Consider the following 11,360-nt stretch of genomic DNA (forward strand, 5'->3'; position numbering starts at 1 on the left):
ATTTTTTCTGGGGTGTTCCAAAATATTATAAACATAACTTGAAATATATGTTGTTGTTTTTTTACAAAAAATATAATCAACACATTTAAAAGTATGGTCTCTTTGAAGGTAGGCACTGCAGATATTGAAATGAGCGTGATGCAATACTTTGCTCTCACACAGTCACACTTAGTGTCTGCGTATCTCACTAAAACAGAGGAGAAGTTTAGCCTCGCTCGTCAATGCTCTTAGTTGTTGTCTTAATTGATCCACTACTGCTGTTTATTTTGTGCAACTATGTCATCTTGCCGAGTCTACCATTAAGCAACAGTCACCAAACAAGTGACTGAAGGAAAATATTGTCTATTCGAGGGACCGCACTGACAATGGAAATACATGTCCTTAAAGATGGAAGGCAGAGAGGGCAGATACGCATGTGAACAACATGTAATAGGGATAGATAGGGGGACTCATCTTTGTATCTGTGACATTATAGCATCTGTGACAGCATGGGCAGTGCCATCTTCATTTGAAAGTAGTACATTTTCCTCTTCTTCATTGGCTGATTGCTCCAAACGTATAAGAATCCCCACCAAGTTGACTACTTTAAAATGGTGGAAGCCCTCAATGGCGATGTCTGTGCTAAAACGGGTTATATCCATGATGAGTCCTCTATCTATGACAACAGGCACAACTCCGACATAAAGTCGTTTTGGGGTAAGTTGCTGAAATGCCACGTGCGTCCAACAACCTAACCATTATGAAACTTCTATTCGATCAAATAAGCCTCACATAGCAAATTAGCAATAACATTTTTTGTCGACCAAATTCAATACTCTTATTGACCTCCAAACAAAAAGTTATCACTCTGACTACTGCTATGATATGGGTGGGGGGGTAGACACACAGTTAGGCAACACTCTCCCAGGATACTCCTCCACACTCCATCCCCAAGCTTGAAGAGAACATGTTTCTGACATTCTGTTGTTATGATATACATCATTATCAAAGGCTGTATAATGTGTGAACATATTGGGAGACCAAGCTTCACTATTCCTACAGGGTGGAATGCAATGTTCAGTATTTGGTTAAAGGTTGAACTGAAACAATGGTCTATCAAGAGTTCTGTTAAGGGGACGTTTGCCCTGGATCAATAGTCCATGCGTTCCCTCGCTATCACCATGATGTGTCTCAGCAAACAAACAGGTTTCTCATAGGGCTCTGTTCAAAAGTAGTGAGATGCACTGTGTAATGTTTGAGTTTACAGAGTTGGGGGGAGCGCGGTAAGTTGAGACATTTTTTACATTCAGCATCACTACATCAAGGGAATATAGTAGTCTTTCTAACAAAGTTATCTACCCATATTTCAGGAGGTTGATTATCCCGGGAAATAAACAGAATGTATGTAAACATTACAGTTTTGAAAACATAGCCTGTCCAAAAAGTGGTCTCTTGACGTAAGGGGTAAGTTGAGCCTCCTTGGGCTAAGCAGCAGAGCCGGGATGATACCAGTATTGTGATTCTCATTAGTATCGTGACAAGGAATCTAAACAAGAAGTGGATTTAACTTCTTTAGGAAAACAGTCCTAATGTTGGAAACAAACATTAGTTTGCCATCCAGTCACATGTATATATTTTCCAAGCTATAGCTCACACTATTTTACAAACAGCAGCTTTCTAAAGGACTAAAGAGTTTGGTCTGCTTTCTGTTTTAATTTTTGCCATGGAAAAAATATACTATGTGATACTGGTATTGTCTCGGCCTTAGTAAGTAGGTGATGGTGTCCTGTGACAGTGGGTGATGGTGCAGGTAGGTAAAAATGTAATTCATGGAATGGGGGTGTGGTATATTGTATATCTTAAATATATGCCTACATTCATTCATATAGATCTCTCTGTTCAACATCACTTACCCATTTTTTGGCCAGTTGTCTGGGACAGGGATATTGTTTCGATATACTGATTCGTAGGCAAGTTCTCTGCATTTGAGGCAACTCAGCCCATGAAACTGGTCTGCGAGATTCTTGATATGTTTAGCAAGCTCAGACTCCATGTCCTCAGATAAGACCTTGTGTTCCTCTGCTACTCTATCATAGCCTCTCTTTATACAGCTCAGACTCCATGTCATCAGATAAGACCTTGTGTTCCTCTGCTACTCATCATAGCCTCTCTTTATACAGCTCAGACTCCATGTCATTAGATAAGACCTTGTGTTCCTCTGCTACTCTATCATAGCCTCTCTTTATACAGCTCAGACTCCATGTCATCAGATAAGACCTTGTGTTCCTCTGCTACTCATCATAGCCTCTCTTTATACAGCTCAGACTCCATGTCATTAGATAAGACCTTGTGTTCCTCTGCTACCCTATCATAGCCTCTCTTTATACAGCTCAGACTCCATGTCATCAGATAAGACCTTGTGTTCCTCTGCTACTCTATCATAGCCTCTCTTTATACAGCTCAGACTCCATGTCATCAGATAAGACCTTGTGTTCCTCTGCTACTCTATCATAGCCTCTCTTTATACAGCTCAGACTCCATGTCATCACATAAGACCTTGTGTTCCTCTGCTACTCTATCATAGCCTCTCTTTATACAGCTCAGACTCCATGTCATCAGATAGGACCTTGTGTTCCTCTGCTACTCTATCATAGCCTCTCTTTATACAGCTCAGACTCCATGTCATCAGATAAGACCTTGTGCTCCTCTGCTACTCTATCACAGCCTCTCTTTATACAGCTCAGACTCCATGTCATCAGATAAGACCTTGTGTTCCTCTGCTACTCTATCATAGCCTCTCTTTATACAGCTCAGACTCCATGTCCTCAGATAAGACCTTGTGTTCCTCTGCTACTCATCATAGCTTCTCTTTATACAGCTCAGACTCCATGTCATCAGATAAGACCTTGTGTTCCTCTCCTACTCTATCATAGCCTCTCTTTATACAGCTCAGACTCCATGTCATCAGATAAGACCTTGTGTTCCTCTGCTACTCTATCATAGCCTCTCTTTATACAGCTCAGACTCCATGTCCTCAGATAGGACCTTGTGTTCCTCTGCTACTCTATCATAGCTTCTCTTTATACAGCTCAGACTCCATGTCCTCAGATAAGACCTTGTGTTCCTCTGCTACTCTATCATAGCCTCTCTTTATACAGCTCAGACTCCATGTCATCAGATAAGACCATGTGTTCCTCTGCTACTCTATCATAGCCTCTCTTTATACAGCTCAGACTCCATGTCCTCAGATAAGACCTTGTGTTCCTCTGCTACTCATCATAGCCTCTCTTTATATAGCTCAGACTCCATGTCATCAGATAGGACCTTGTGTTCCTCTGCTACTCTATCATAGCCTGTCTTTATACAGCTCAGACTCCATGTCCTCAGATAGGACCTTGTGTTCCTCTGCTACTCTATCATAGCCTCTCTTTATACAGCTCAGACTCCATGTCCTCAGATAGGACCTTGTGTTCCTCTGCTACTCTATCATAGCCTCTCTTTATACCGCTCAGACTCCATGTCATCAGATAGGACCTTGTGTTCCTCTGCTACTCTATCATAGCCTCTCTTTATACAGCTCAGACTCCATGTCCTCAGATAGGACCTTGTGTTAGGATAGGACCTAGTGTGTCATTCAGTCCATTTGTTCATCCCTTGCTGCTGCTTGAATGGTCTTCTTCCCTTTTCTCACTTCCTTGGCTGCTCTCTCAAGAACCTCATTGTCTCAACGTACCCCAAGGCAAACATTTGGACTGTACAGTATTAGCCCAGACAGCTACAAGGATGCACTTTCATGCTAGGTTTAGGACCTCATATTGTATCTTATAGACCCAAACTGATGTGCAAAACAATCTTAGAACGATCTACTTTGGTTGAGATACAATCATCATGAAACTTATGAAACACAGTACAGTTATTTGACTTTGTGAAAATCTTTTTTTTGGACCTAACTTGCTCACCACTTTTTCCATGTGGTTTCTTCCTTCATAGACTCCATGAAATTATGACGTCTTCCTAAAAGTTAGGTCAAATGATATATTTTGTGTATGGTTTCCTAGAAACAAGGGGTGGCTCAACTAACCCTTTTACTCAACTTACCCCACTCTACCCTACAGGATGCAATCTAGGAAACATGGCATTTTGGCAACAGTAGGCTTCACACGATTAACGTCCTGCGCCTCGATGTGTTATAGCCGCTACCTGCTGGCTGCTGGTGAATGCTGGAGGTGGGGGCTGATTCAACATGTAGAATCATCGTGAAATGAACTGGAAATGGGGCCCAATATTCTGGTCAGAGGCACTCGGCCATCTCTTCTTCTGGGGTTTTTCTCTCTAAGAGCTTCTGTACTTCCAGAATTAGATGTGTTGTTCCTTTATTCATATTCCAGTTGAGACCGATCCCTGTTCTTTCTCTAGGTCAAGGATGTCAATTACAATGCTGAAGCATTTAGTGTTTTTGTGTAACTAATCAGAGAGACTAAACAAACACTTAGAAGCTGTGTGTGTGTGTGTGTGTGTGTGTGTGTGTGTGTGTGTGTGTGTGTGTGTGTGTGTGTGTGTGTGTGTGTGTGTGTGTGTGTGTTTTGTTTAACTATCCCATTGCCATCCTTACCAGAAGTCCTCACATGGATAGTAAAACAAGGAAAATTGAGACAAGTGGGGACATTTTGCCAGGCCCCATGAGGAAAAATGCTAATTTAGGCTTAGGGCTTAGGTTTAGAGTTACAATTAGGGTTAGGTTTAGAAATAAGGTTAGGTATGGTTTTAGGGGTTAAGGTTAGGTTTGAGGTTAGGGTTATGGTTAGGTTAAGGGTTAGGTTTAGAATTAAGGTTATAGTTAGGTATGGTTTTAGGGGTTAAGGTTAGGATTGAGGTTAGGGTTATGGTTAGGTTAAGGTTTAGGGTTAGGGTTAGGTTAAGGGTTAGGGTTAGGGTTAGGGTTAGGGTTAGGGTTATGGTTAGGTTAAGGTTTAGGGTTAGGGTTAGGGTTAGGTTAAGGGTTAGGGTTAGAGTTAGGACAGTGTGTGTGTGTGTACTCTGTGGATAAACTGTTCTCTTTACAGGGCCGTGGACATGGCTGCCGTTGTTACTCTTTCACTTCTCACATTGGAAAACACAATGAGCCCATAGAGAAAACACCAGACTGGTGAATGTGTGTTTTATGTCACCATGGACTCTTTCCATCCACTTGTACTGTATAATGGCATTGATTCATTCAGCTGGATGCATACATTCATTTTGTTACTGTTATTACTCTGAGGTATGTATACAGTTCAGCCAGGTTTTTGAGGCCAAGTTCATCAGGTTGGACATAAAATATGGTCTCTTGATATGCTGCAGTATACTGTATGTATCCTGAATTGTGATCGTGTGTTAACTTTTTTTCAGTGAGCAGGTTTTTCAGCTAAATGTGGCGTCCAAGGTCATTGGATGGCAATGGAAGTTGGTGTAAAATGGTTACCTCATTGTTAAAACCAACTCTTTTTGGCATTAAACTGGTTTTATGGTACAAGAGGTGAGTGGAGTCTGAGCAGAGATATAACAAAGTAGAGGATCTGCACTGAGCTCTGCACACATCCTCATGTCTGTAACAAAGTAGAGGATCTGCACTGAGCTCTGCACACATCCTCATGTCTGTAACAAAGCAGAGGGCCTCTGCGAGCTCTGTGTTTGTGATTGATTGTCTGTAGTGGTGGGGGACGTACTTCCTGTCGGCTGTAGCGTCAATAGTTAACGAACATCCATAGCTAGCTATTTAGCGTAACCCAACGAAGTCTGTGTGCATTTTGTGCACACAGACTATGTTGACAATGTATCCCACATTTTGCCAGAAAAACATTGTTCAAAGCTTACGCCAAACGTTGTGAATTTTGGGAAACTACCAATCAAATAACTAGCTCTGTAGCTATACTAGCATTACTACATTACTTTTGTTACATTTTGAGTTTTTATGCAGGCACAGCGAACCCCACAGATGGCATAAATGCCTGATGGGTGTGGAGGTCCGGAAACACTTTAAACATAATTAAGGTTTTAGTCTTCATCGAGGCATGTCCATAATTTCCCGTTCAAATGATACAGTATGTTGATGAGACCATATTGCGCGCGGTACGTGATAAATCCAAACTTGATGTCAGAGTGATGTCATCCTGACCTGTTGGGCTTTAGGTGTCTCTCTCTTCATCTCTCGCTCCGCGATTTCCTGGTTGCTAAAGTTCTAATAGTTTGCCTAATTTCAGTTTCTGTGACAAAACAAGCGATGTATAGTGTAGAGAATCATTGTTACATCTGTGAAATATATTTTACATGACCAAAAAGATGGTGTTTTCAGCTGTTTGAAGCTGGTGTACAAAACCCAAAGTCAAAAATGCAAATGCAAAACGTAAGAACGGGAAGCATAGAAATAGCGCACATAGAACAAGTCTCCCGCTTCTTGGACTTGCTTTTAATACGAAAGATAGATCTATAACTTGAATTTGTCCTGGTCGCCCAATAAGTTACATATTGCAGTTTTAAGAGCCGATAGTGATCTATAACTGTGAAACAATACTGCAATCTGCAGCCTCATTCTCCCCCTTATAGCCTGGCTTTACTGCTTCTCCTGTGGACATTAGATTCCATAGATGCACCCCACTAGTTCCTGCATCTAATCTGTAATCAATTTGTTTGCAGTTGCCTACAGTCCAAGGCGAGTCGGAGGGGTGATTGTGTGACTGAGCTTGCCTCAGAGCCAAGATAAATGCCTTCTGGACTTGAATAAATGAGTTCCCCTGACCATGGTCATATAAGTGGTTCACGAAAAACAACCATTTTTTCCATCTTACTCACGCTCTCTTCATTACACAGCCCACCCCCCATCCCATGCCTCTAGCGTATTGCTTATTTGGATTCTCCCTTCCATTTGTTGCTACAGATGGTACTATTCTTGACCTTATCTGTCTATAAACCCACAGACAACTACATTTATGCAAGTTCCCTGCCCTTCTTTGTCAAGTGGAGAGAATGTGTTATGGAAGCGACCATTGCATAAGTTACATGTCTCTGTCTTTTTGCTGCTAACACATGTAAAGTGGGAGCGGGCTGGGAATTTTAAAGAGCAGATTATTCCGAGTGCCATTGAGCTTTTTGCTCATTTTCTCTGAAAGCGCCAATTATTTTTTTTTCACGTGCTTAACGAACTGTCATTTGAATAATTGCATCTAATACTTGTTTTCACAACATTCGGTATGCAGACTGTCTGTTGTTGAATGGGAGATCATTAGACGTGGGCAGACATTTTGCATGTAGGATGACAGCAATGTCCTCCATTGGGTTTGCTCCTGCCATGTTTGACATTAAAAAAAGCATTGTTGATGTGTATTTAGTAATGTCAAAAGTTCTTAACATTGTGGATAGAAATAGACTGAATCCCTGTTCTACAACACAGACAATCCTATCTGTCATAATACATTTCTTTCTGAATGTTTTCTAACGTTGCACCCCCCTGAACAGACCCATGGACTCTTCCTCAGGTGAATGTGGGGATGTTAAAAGAGAGTCACTTGGAAATGGCAACCTCTCTCCTTCTCTGGACGTATATTTCAAGATATAGACTAGACCAGAAAGAGGGTAAGGAAATAGTTCAAACACTGATTGAATTGTGATAAAAGGATTCCTGTCTAATCATGTTTTCCATCAGTTAATAGTATTGTTAGTGTTCTACACCAGTAACAATACTGAATGTTATCTGTACATGAAACTTGGTCTATGAAGTGTGACCATCTGATTGTATCCTAACAAGTGTGCAGAGCAGCACATTGGTTCATAGTTCACATGTATCCCTCCTGAACATGTACCAGTTACTGCTCTTCTCATCGTCTCACAGAGTGTGTGTGGGAGTGTGTCAGCAAGCATCTCTCCCCTGCGGCTAAGCTAAGAGCTCCTGCACAGAGCAGACCAGACTGCTTTAAACAGGCTCTTAACAGGCATCTCGTAGATGGCTCTGCCTCCTGCCTCCACCCCAAAGGACACCTTCCCTCCGCCCACACATTTCCCCATTGTGCCTGAAAAAAAAAGTAAAACTGTGGAAAAATTTCAAAATGTCTTTCTCTCCTCAATTCCAGTGATATAATGCTTACCAATGGTCTGATGGATCGGTCTCTCTCTCTCTCTCTCTCTCTCTCTCCCTCTGTACTCACTCCCCCGTCTCTTCCTCTCTCTCTCTCTCTCTTCCTCCCTCTCAATTCAATTCAATTCAATTCAATTCAAGGGCTTTATTGGCATGGGAAACATGTGTTAACATTGCCAAAGCAAGTGAGGTAGATAATATATAAAGTGAATATATAAAGTGAAAAACAATAAAAATTAACAGTAAACATTACACATACAGAAGTTTCAAAACAATAAAGACATTACAAATGTCATATTATATATATACAGTGTTTTAACAATGTACAAATGGTTAAAGGACACAAGATAAAATAAATAAGCATAAATATGGGTTGTATTTACAATGGTGTGTGTTCTTCACTGGTTGCCCTTTTCTCGTGGCAACAGGTCACAAATATTGCTGCTGTGATGGCACACTGTGGAATTTCACCCAGTAGATATGGGAGTTTTTCAAATTTGGATTTGTTTTCGAATTCTTTGTGGATCTGTGTAATCTGAGGGAAATATGTCTCTCTAATATGGTCATACATTGGGCAGGAGGTTAGGAAGTGCAGCTCAGTTTCCACCTCATTTTGTGGGCAGTGAGCACATAGCCTGTCTTCTCTTGAGAGCCATGTCTGCCTACGGCGGCCTTTCTCAATAGCAAGGCTATGCTCACTGAGTCTGTACATAGTCAAAGCTTTCCTTAATTTTGGGTCAGTCACAGTGGTCAGGTATTCCGCCGCTGTGTACTCTCTGTGTAGGGCCAAATAGCATTCTAGTTTGCTCTGTTTTTTTGTTAATTCTTTCCAATGTGTCAAGTAATTATCTTTTTGTTTTCTCATGATTTGGTTGGGTCTAATTGTGCTGTTGTTCTGGGGCTCTGTAGGGTGTGTTTGTGTTTGTGAACAGAGCCCCAGGACCAGCTTGCTTAGGGGACTCTTCTCCAGGTTCATCTCTCTGTAGGGGATGGCTTTGTTATGAAAGGTTTGGGAATCGCTTCCTTTTAGGTGGTTATAGAATTTAACGGCTCTTTTCTGGATTTTGATAATTAGTGGGTATTTCTGCTCTGCATGCATTATTTGGTGTTCTACGTTGTACACGGAGGATATTTTTGCAGAATTCTGCGTGCAGAATCTCAATTTGGTGTTTGTCCCATTTTGTGAAGTCTTGGTTGGTGAGCGGACCCCAGACCTCACAACCATAAAGGGCAATGGGCTCTATGACTGATTCAAGTATTTTTAGCCAAATCCTAATTGGTATGTTGAAATGTATGTTCCTTTTGATGGCATAGAATGCTCTTCTTGCCTTGTCTCTCAGATCGTTCACAGCTTTGTGGAAGTTACCTGTGGCGATGATGTTTAGGCCAAGGTATGTATAGTTTTTTTTGTGCTCTAAGGCAACAGTGTCTAGATGGAATTTGAATTTGTGGTCCTGGTGACTGGACCTTTTTTGGAACACCATTATTTTGGTCTTACTGAGATTTACTGTCAGTGCCCAGGTCTGACAGAATCTGTGCATAAGATCTAGGTGCTGCTGTAGGCCCTCCTTGGTTGGTGACAGAAGCACCAGATCATCAGCAAACAGCAGACATTTGACTTTGGATTCTAGCAGGGGGAGGCCGGGTGCTGCAGACTGTTCTAGTGCCCGCGCCAATTCGTTGATATATATGTTGAAGAGGGTGGGGCTTAAGCTGCATCCCTGTCTAACCCCACGACCCTGTGTGAAAAAATGTGTGTGTTTTTTGCCAATTTTAACCGCACACTTGTTGTTTGTGTACATGGATTTTATAATGTCGTATGTTTTACCCCCAACACCACTTTCCATCAGTTTGTATAGCAGACCCTCATGCCAAATTGAGTCGAAGGCTTTTTTGAAATCAACAAAGTATGAGAAGACTTTGCCTTTGTTTTGGTTTGTTTGGTTGTCAATTAGGGTGTGCAGGGTGAATACATGGTCTGTTGTACGGTAATTTGGTAAAAAGCCAATTTGACATTTGCTCAGTACATTGTTTTCATTGAGGAAATGTACGAGTCTGCTGTTAATGATAATGCAGAGGATTTTCCCAAGGTTACTGTTGACACATATTCCACGGTAGTTATTGGGGTCAAATTTGTCTCCACTTTTGTGGATTGGGGTGATCAGTCCTTGGTTCCAAATATTGGGGAAGATGCCAGAGCTAAGTATGATGTTAAAGAGTTTTAGTATAGCCAATTGGAATTTGTTGTCTGTATATTTGATCATTTCATTGAGGATACCATCAACACCACAGGCCTTTTTGGGTTGGAGGGTTTTTATTTTGTCCTGTAACTCATTCAATGTAATTGGAGAATCCAGTGGGTTCTGGTAGTCTTTAATAGTTGATTCTAAGATCTGTATTTGATCATGTATATGTTTTTGCTCTTTATTCTTTGTTATAGAGCCAAAAAGATTGGAGAAGTGGTTTACCCATACATCTCCATTTTGGATAGATAATTCTTTGTGTTGTTGTTTGTTTAGTGTTTTCCAATTTTCCCAGAAGTGGTTAGAGTCTATGGATTCTTCAATTGCATTGAGCTGATTTCTGACATGCTGTTCCTTCTTTTTCCGTAGTGTATTTCTGTATTGTTTTAGTGATTCACCATAGTGAAGGCGTAGACTCAGGTTTTCCGGGTCTCTATGTTTTTGGTTGGACAGGTTTCTCAATTTCTTTCTTAGATTTTTGCATTCTTCATCAAACCATTTGTCATTATTGTTAATTTTCTTTGGTTTTCTATTTGAGATTTTTAGACTTGATAGGGAAGCTGAGAGGTCAAATATACTGTTAAGATTTTCTACTGCCAAGTTTACACCTTCACTATTACAGTGGAACGTTTTACCCAGGAAATTGTCTAAAAGGGATTGAATTTGTTGTTGCCTAATTGTTTTTTGGTAGGTTTCCAAACTGCATTCCTTCCATCTATAGCATTTCTTAATCTTACTCAGTTCCTTTGATGCCTCATGATTGAGTATTGCTCTGTTTAAGTAGACTGTGATTTTGCTGTGGTCTGATAGGGGTGTCAGTGGGCTGACTGTGAACGCTCTGAGAGACTCTGGGTTGAGGTCAGTGATAAAGTAGTCTACAGTACTACTGCCAAGAGATGAGCTATAGGTGTACCTACCATAGGAGTCCCCTCGAAGCCTACCGTTGACTATTTACATACCCAGCGTGCGACAGAGCTGCAGGAGTTGTGACCCGTTTTTGTTGGTTATGTTGTCATAGTTGTGCCTAGGGG

The 11,360-nt window shown here is 41.2% G+C and overlaps 1 long non-coding RNA gene across 1 annotated transcript; it reads left to right on the forward strand.

Annotated features, from left to right (window-relative positions):
• Positions 1-1,202: 1,202 nt before the first annotated feature.
• LOC118964943 (uncharacterized) lies at positions 1,203-8,995 on the forward strand. Its single transcript, XR_016496926.1, has 3 exons — positions 1,203-1,262; positions 7,471-7,587; positions 7,844-8,995. It is a non-coding gene; the product is annotated as an uncharacterized LOC118964943 (long non-coding RNA).
• Positions 8,996-11,360: the final 2,365 nt, after the last annotated feature.

This window comes from Oncorhynchus mykiss, chromosome 6 (assembly GCF_057628025.1).
Source record: "Oncorhynchus mykiss isolate SJ-2025 chromosome 6, ASM5762802v1, whole genome shotgun sequence".
NCBI lineage: Eukaryota > Metazoa > Chordata > Actinopteri > Salmoniformes > Salmonidae > Oncorhynchus > Oncorhynchus mykiss.